General features: G+C 37.6%; 1 pseudogene; it reads right to left on the reverse strand.

The window, feature by feature from the left end:
- Window positions 1–5,463: 5,463 nt before the first annotated feature.
- On the reverse strand, window positions 5,464–8,251 carry LOC116079955 (annotated as a pseudogene).
- Between the last annotated feature and the right edge of the window lie 1,003 nt (window positions 8,252–9,254).

The raw sequence follows: 9,254 nt of genomic DNA on the forward strand, positions 1-9,254 counted from the left end.
CTCTGCTGTATGTGTGTTGAGGGCCTCATATCAGCTGGTTTATGCTGTCTGTTTGGTGGTTAAGTGTTTGAGAGAACTTGGAGGTCCAGATTAATTGAGACTGTTGGTTTTCCTACAGGATCACCCTTCTCCTCAGCTTCTTTCAGTCTTCTCTAATTCAACCACAGGGGTCAGCTGTTTCTGTCCATTGGTTTGGTGCAAATATCTGCATCTGAGTCTTTCAGTTGCTTGTTGGGTCTTTCGGAGGGCAGTCATGATAGGTCCCTTTTTTGTGAGCACTCCATAGCCTCAGTAATAGTGTGAGGCCTTGAGACCTCCCCTTGAGCTTGATCCCATTTGGGGCCTGTCACTGGACCTTCTTTTCCTCAGACTCCTCTTCATTTCCATCCCTGTAATTCTTTCAGACAGGAACAATTATGAGTCAGAGTTGTGACTGTGGGATAGCAACCCCATCCTTCACTTGATGTCCTGTCTTCCTGCTGGAGGTGAGCTCTATAAGTTCCCTCTCCCCACTGTGGGCATTTCATCTAAGGTCCCTCCCTTTGATTCTTGAGGGTCTCTCAATTCCCAGATCTCTGGTGCATTCTGGAGAGTCTCTCCAACCTTCTATTTCCTGAGGTTGCCTGTTTCCATTCTTACTGCTTGCCCTCAGAGCTTCAGTCCTTTTCTCTCACCCAATACCAGATCAGATTTCCATCTCCCCACTCTATCCTTGCCCATTTTCCCTCCTAGGTCCCTCTCTCCCTCCCCAATTGTGATTTCTTTCTCCTCTCTCCCAAGTGGGACTGTGGCATCCTCACTTGGGTAGGTATTTGATTCTTAAACTATGTTCTTCCATGCTCCTGACTCGGGATAATATATTTGTGTATAAGTGTGTTGTGTTAGTTATTTTCTAAAGAAAAATAAAAGCCAATATCATGAACACAATCTTAAAATAAATATCCCATACAATTAGAAGCAGCATGTGTATGTGGGTTGATAACAGCAATGTGTTGTTCTGGATGTTATCCTGGGTAAATTTCAGTCAATAAGGTGGCTTCTTGATATGTAAAGCTCTGTTAAATATTTCTATGAAAAAATTCATCTCATTCTTTTCCTATACAGCATTCTCTATACCATTTAATAAAAACAAATCTAAGGCCTTTATTAGGGACAAACAGTGCAGGTTGGCAGTGGGGACCAATCACACACAAACACACACACACACACACACACACACACAAAAGCCAGGACACAAAGATAACACAGAGAGGCAACAACATACATGTATCAGACACACACATAAAAGTCAAGCAGCAGACATGAAAATGTCCACAACATATAAAGAGGTCAAAGCCACAGGGTGAAAGCAGAAAGTTCAAATTTAGGCTCACTGTTGATCTAAATCACTGAAAATGCAAGGCTTCCTTTTTCATTCCTCATTGAAACATCCGTGTAAGTTTCCGCACTGGGTTAACATGTGTGGTTGTGTTTGGGTTCCTGTGCTCCTGTGAGTTACCCCTCAACCTCACTATGAGTATGCCCAATAAATTCACTGCTTTCTCCATAGTAAACATTTACCTAATTGTAATTTTGTTTGTTGTCAGGAACTTATAATGAAGAGTTGTTATTCATGTGTCCTCAGGGTAGAAATTCTTGCAATGTACAATTACTGTCTGTAATCTTTGGCCATTTCCCACCAACCTCACAGTGATGGGGATACAAAGTGCAGCTGCTATAATATGTGATGTCATAAACAAGTCAAGAAATTAGGAATTGCTCTTTTGAGAATAGGAAGCAAATTAAATTTAAAACTTAATTATAAACTGCCACATTATAATGTGTATTTCCTTGCAGTTCTCAAGAGCACTAGCAATTATGTCTCCTCTTCCTGATTTTCATATTAATATTAATAAATCTAAAGAATTGTAGAGGAATAAAAATGAAGGCAAGATAGATGGGTTTGCTTGTTAATTCTGTATTAGTTACTTTTCTGTTGCTGTGATAAAATAGCATGGCCAAAACCAAATGAAGGACGAAAGAGTTGATTTTGGATTACGGTGCCAGAGGGCTGGAGTCCATCATGGTGTGGAAGGCAATAGTATGACAATGAGAACAGAAATGTGACTAATCACATTTTCATCTACACACAAAAATCAAAGAGAGAGAGAGAAAGACAGCCAGTAGGACAGAGAAACAGAAACATGGTCTCACACACACACACACACACACACACACACACACACACACAGAAAGAGAGAGAGAGACAGAGAGAGACAGAGACACAGAGAGAGAGAGAGATCATAAAATTGAAATGAGGCAGTAAGTCCACTAAGTTTATCCCAGTGCCATACTTCCTTCAGAAGGACTGCTTCTCCTAAACTTTCCACAACTTCACCAAACAGCACCACTAACCAAGTGCTGAAATACCTGAGGCTGTGGGGGCATCTTTCATTCAAACCATCCCAATGTCTTATAATTTACAGGCATAGAGAAAGACTAGAAATAGGCCTGTGTAAAATGGTCTTTCAAATATAAGAGAAGTCAGAATACATGGGAAGCATTGACTACCAGCCAGGAAGAAAAGGGCATGTGAGAGAGAGAAGATTCTATTCAAATCCAACTTTGAACATAGATAAATGGTGAAATCAATGGTTCCTTATGCAGTTGCTGATCTTAATAATAACCTGATGGAAGTAACTGTGAAAATCATGAAATGTTTTGCCTATGAACTTCTTGAATTAAAGAAGACATTTTGCTTTTGTAATTGTTATTCAAAACATTTTAGTGATGTATATTTATTTCACACAGTGTTGTGTTTCACAAAGATCATGTTCTTCAAACAGTCCATATGCTTTGACTCTCCCTAGCTCTCTCCTTCTTTCTTCATATTTACATTTTTCAGGTGTCTATAAAAAATTTCTTTTATGCACAAATTAGAAATTATGAGGCATTTTCTATGACCTGCTTATTTTGCATAGTATAATGATCTCCTGTTGCATCTATTTCAAGCAATAAATAGCATTTCATTATTCTTTATGGCTAAGTAGAGCCCCACAGTTGTGTGTGTGTGTGTGTGTGTGTGTGTGTGTGTGTGTGTGTGTGTGTAATTTAGAATTTCATGCATTAGGGAACAACTAGATGTATTCTGTAACTTAGCTGTTATGAATAGTTCTGCAATAAATGTTGATAAGCAGCTATCTCTATGAAACATTGACTATAATTCTTCAGCTATATATTCAGAAATGGTTTAAAACAATGTTCATATGAAAAATGAAGAATCCCTCACAATCTGACCTATGAGGATATGGTAGATGAACAGTCTGAATTCCATAGAAATTGAGAAACTAAGCAATGTAACTGCTCACCATTCCTTGAGTCAACACATATAGCAATATAATGAAAAATAGTCCCTCCTGGGCTGTTTCATTAAAGTTATAAGACACACTTAGTTAATGCAAGTTGACATCCTCACTAATAATAGGAACTATCAGAAAATAGAGGGGAAACATTTCTGAAGTCATGGGGCATATGAATTGTGATGTTTGCTAACCAGATCACTGGGGTATCTAAGATTTTACTCACAGGAGAGTTAAGAAAGTAGGCAGTTGGACAGGGACTTCAGGACTGTTATGAGACTTTATGGTCTCTGTTTAACATCATGATGGGTTATTCTGTTAAACATGTGAATGTCATTGGTCAATCTGGATAATTTGTGGCACATAGATAAAGTTCATTGGGTGTTATTACATATAGGAGGAGAAAATAGATGGTGTTTATTGAAGGAATGGCAAAAGAACAAACCTACTTGGGTTACAAAAAAGTAAATGAAGTAAGATTTGTGTCAAGGCATATTTGCTAGTCAATAAGATTAATGAGAACCAAATGCTATTTTTTAAGTCTCTGAAGACTTAAAAAGAGACAGGGATCCTGATGTTTCCCATTATACTCCCTGTAGTGGGAGATGGTCCTCATAGAAATTCGTTTGGTTTTATTTTAATCCTTAAACCCATGAAGAACGTTAGAAAAAAATTATGGTGAAAAAATCTACAAAGCAGAAGACTTGCTTTTGAAGGAAATGTGATTTCAGATTGAGGACAAATGGTGAGATTTTATAATAATATCAATCACATTCTTTTTTAGGGAATTTCAGTTTCAGTTTAATATAAGTTTGGAACCTCTAAAATTTTGTACAAATTTTGGGGGTAAAATATTAGTTTCCTTTTCTTTAATACTTAATTTGAACATATTTTCATGAATTTATTTATCTTATGTTCTTTTTATATTATGTGTCAATTCAAGTGTTTGCTAATTCATCTGTTTTCAAGTTTATCTCTAAATTAAGCAATCTAACAATATCCTCTACACGCTAACATATATTCTCTCTGTACTCCTTGAAGCACATGCAACAGAGCTAAAATATACTTTCTCAAATTCTATCTTAAATAATGTATCACTTCATATGAATAGCAATAAACTTGCAAGCTTTGAATTTAAACATATTTTTATTAAAATGAATGACAGAAGAGTTTGTCGAAATTACATCATAAGACATACATGTGTGTGTTTTACTTTTATTTTTTAATATTAAATGTGTTCATTTTGTGTCAGTGAATAGAATTGTATATTAAATACCAGCACTCTGAGTCATATCTATACATTTGCCTTTAAACCTTCACATACCTTCAATCTTCATTTCACTACTGTTCTACCACTGAGCCTCCTTTGTCTAGCAAAGTCAGAGTTCAAGTTTAAAAAGAAAGAAACAGAAGGAAGGACAGTTGAACTCCACTTTTTGTCATCAGAGTCTGCAGAAGGACCCAAGTATCTCAAAGGAATTTTTATTGTCTTCAGCAGAGAGAAGAAAAATAAGAGGAACACTAGTAATGGCACTACCAGGAAAAACGAAAAGAAAGAATGCAGGTTAAAGAAATATTTGGCATGGGATGAGTTGGTTTCTCCTCAGTTAAGAATCCACATGATAGCATGGATACATGACATTGAGGTTAAATTGTTCAATTTGTGGACCACCTCAGTGTATTGGGTAGTATATTTTTTGCAATAAACAGAAGCAGTACAGTTCTTATGTTCTACCATTACACTTCTGGGTTCTTCACTTAGGAATACACCTGATAACTTAATGATTCTTGCATGCATTAGAATTTGCTTTTGTAGAGTTAAGTTTATTTTTCTCATCCCTCTCACTCCCATGAAAATCTCAGTGTGAACTCTTTGCCCAGCTTCAAGAGAATGTCAAAAAGGACAACTCTGTGCCACCTCAGGTCAGAAATCACCTGTCTCTTCCCAGGGTACCGATGGAGCAATAGCATTGATCTCATCTCATCTTACATGCAAACAAACACTGTTCTCTTAATTTCCCCAGCCCAAAGACATACATATCGGCAGGTATGCTTACAAAAATGGAATGAAAAAGAAAGGGGGCAGACAGAAAGAAAAGACTTTCTTGTTTTGAAGCCTATTGTTCTAGAGGAAATCCACACCTTGGAATTCATTTAAAGCTTGCAGAGGTGAAATTATTTTTTTTTTCGGTTTTTTGAGACAGGGTTTCTCTGTGTTGATCTGGCTGTCCTGGAACTCACTCTGTAGACCAAGCTGGCTTTGAACTCAGAAATCTGCCTGCCTCTGCCTCCCGAGGGCTGGGATTAAAGGCGTGTGCCACCACCATCCGGCTTGAAATGTTTTCTTTTGAGACTCCCATCTAACTTTTGTCTGGAATTCTTCAGGCTTTTCTCCCTTCCCAAAGGGCATCTTTTCTGGAGCTTTAATCATCCAAGACATATCGGGAGAATCGATGTCTGCTTAGACCTTCTGGTGTTTGGTTGAGGTGACATAAGATCCTTTCACTGTGAAAAGAACAGCATTCATCAGGTTTTTGACTGCCTGGATGAGTGACATAGCAATGTCCAGCCCTAACGTAATGAATTCTCCTCCTAGATTCTGAACTCACACCTTCACTTTACTGCAGATGTGAAGCTGGTGGCAATACAAGAAAAACGAATGAAGGTGAGCTAAGAATACTTGCATACTGAATCAGGACACGGCATGAGCTGATTTGTCCATTCAAGAGCCTGCGACTGCAGTCTTCTGGGCAGCATTAATAACACCATGTATTTCTCAGGGGACCTTTAATTCTTGTGAAGTCTGTCATCTCCATCACGATCATACACATCTGCTTGGCTAGAGAAATGTTGACATTGCCGCTGTCATTCCACTTGAGATGTCAGCATTCAGCTTGCTTTTGTCTTGATGGAGAACCTCTACTTGCTCAGCATTTTTTGCTTTCTCCTCCTATGGTAGTTGTGCCATGATGACCCCTGCACTCTTCCCAGCAATGAGCTGGTCATCCTAGGTCTGAACACTTGTTCAACAATGCACAGCAAAATCCTCTTTTTCAAAGTTAGAATTATCTTCTAGCTCTTCTGGAGTCCTCATCATTAGCACAGCCTTTCTGATATCCTGCAGGGGGCCTCCCTGGCCTTAAAGGAATGAGTTGAGGTGGGATACAACCTTGGACGATGGCCAAAAGACTGATGATCTCTGTCCTTGTAACTTTGTCTAACTGTACTGGATACTATTAGTTGATGGCTTCTGGAGACTTGACATTTTCTTGTTTATTCTGTGCCCAAAACCCACTGGCTTTGGCCATTATCATGTGCTGCTTTAGGTACGAATGCCCAGAATTTGGTAAAGTATTTACTGCTAGTATTCTGTTCTCTGGCCAGCTAGTCAGAAGCCCCTTTGTAGACCAGGCTAGTTAACTCCTTGTGAACCAGAGAGGAAAGATTCACTCACAAAGAAAACACACACACACACACTGGATGAAGTAGAAAATGGCTACATCTCTATACGGATGGATGGATGGATGGATAGATGGATGGATGGATGGATGGATGGATGGATGGATGGATGGATGGATGGATGGTTGGATAAATGGATGGATGGTTGGATAAAATGGATGGATGGTTGGATGATTGAGTGAGGAAAAGCCCCCCAAGCTACCACATCATAACACACCATCATTATTTCTTTTTACTGGCCTTTTTATAAACAAATATTCTTAGAAAATTAACTCATAAATAAAATGTTACACAAAATGTGGTTTACAAAAAAGATGTTGTATTAAGTTGAAAGCAGTGTTTCCTTCTATATGCTCATTATAAGTTCAACAATCTTACCTGGCCTTGTCTTATCATAGTGCACGCCTATGGATTCATCCTTAGACCTGAGTGCTTTTCCTTGTACATAAATTTGTTCCAAATCTATATCTCCTTTTAGTGTAATATGAAAGCTCATTATATTTCTTATTATATAGCTTTTACTTACTATCATGAGTAGTAGGAACATTCTATTTTTGATTTTAACTTTATTACATTTTCTAGCAAAACAGCTAAAACCATCACTTAAAACTTTCCTCCTAATATTATTTGAATCAAATTAGGAATTCTATAAAACCACTAATTCATCTAAACAGCATTAATTCATGAAAGTTAATTCTTATGTTGATCTTCTCAGGGTGGTATAATGCCAAGGTAGTATTATATTGATTTAATAATGACAAAAAGGCACATCAGCAATCTTGGAATGAGGTCTCTTTATGACCTTGGCTCATAGAGCTTACTCATCACAGACCATACAAAAAATGGTAGACCACCTCCAGGAAGGCTACCTTCTAGCCTTAACTTTTTCTAGATGGCTCCTGACAGTAGAACAACATCATACACTATTTATGAGGCATCATTCTCCTCAAAAGATTGAAGGACATTGGCACTCAGGGCTTCAATATCAACATTAACTTGTTCAGCAAAGGGTGGCATCACTGTTTCGGAAAGCAATTTCGTGCCTTCCAGGACCTTCTCAGTATGTACTCTAGCTTCATGGTTCTCCATCTTTGCATTGCTGATGTGAGTGACCTGGGTTGTGCAGCCCTATATAGCCCTAGCTGTGTGATCCAGTGTATCCACATCTCTCGTGCAGAACAATCACACATATGTTCACATCCTCCAAGACATGATATTCTGAGATAGAGGAGAAGTCATCCACTGGGTGATGTCATCCACTGCCTCAGTTAGCACTCAGAATTGCTTTTCCCACTGGTCTTTGAAGACATCCATGTTGTCCTCAGCAACTTTACTCTGGCAGAGCAGCCAGGGGCAGCACTGACCACCTGGGCACACAGGGTATCAATCTGCATGACTGCCATCCTGACTAATTTCACCCCTTCCTCATTTTTGGAGATGGAACAAGCCAAACTGGCAACCCACACAAAAGCAGTCTCTTTCTGGCTTCATTTTGACTCCTGTCAGAGTTGGAATTTCTGAATGAGGAAGCTCCCTCTGGTGCTTGTTTGCATCAGACCATAAATTATGGCCTTCCATTCTCTAGTTGGACTCTATAAACACTTTTCTATTTACCCTTTGTAGCATATATCTCCTAGTGTATTTTAATATGCAAGTAGAAGTCCTATGATATAACTTAGTGGTAGACTGCTTGCCTCACAAGTTCAAAGCCTGGGTTTCAATCCCTTATACTATAGAATTAAAAGCATCAATTGGAATCAAGTACAACTAAATAAAAACTAAAGTATATTTTCTAAAAATTTGACTGCAAATGATAGGTCATAACATCAGAAGAGGCACTTCAATTATGGTTAGAATTATAAAAATAGAGAAAAATTGATTAAGTAAAGCAAAATCAAATATAATGCTCTATCAAGTTAGATAGTTGTTTTTCCAGAACAAAGGACTATTTGCTAGATCATAATAATCAACAGGGTTTTTACTTCTTGAGTTGTAATTATGTACAAGCACAACCAAGAAATGATTAACCTCATATATAAGTATTTTCCAAAAGTCTATTGCATAAAGTTGTCAGTATTTGAAAAAAAATTATTAGAACCATTTTTTTCTGTCAACCACCAAGTGCTATTAGTAGTCACTGAAATGTAAGAAAATTATCTAAAAGAACAAAAAGAGTCTTTAAATAAACAAGATTTTTCTACAGATTTGTTAAGATTATTTTTAAAGGTTCCTAAAATATACAACCAAGTTGCCTAACTCTGAGTGATGAATGTGCTTGGAATATTTTCTTGGTGTTTCAATTTTATGTCAACTACCATTACTCAGTTGATAATTTTGGAAATCACCCAAAACATATATTTTCAAAAGTAGCTTATTAAAAATATCTATTTAGCAATATGAATTATTTCTACTTTCAGCATCATTGAAAATATGAAGTTGTAGATCATTGGCTAATTT

This window comes from Mastomys coucha, unplaced genomic scaffold, assembly GCF_008632895.1.
Source record: "Mastomys coucha isolate ucsf_1 unplaced genomic scaffold, UCSF_Mcou_1 pScaffold6, whole genome shotgun sequence".
Taxonomy (NCBI): domain Eukaryota; kingdom Metazoa; phylum Chordata; class Mammalia; order Rodentia; family Muridae; genus Mastomys; species Mastomys coucha.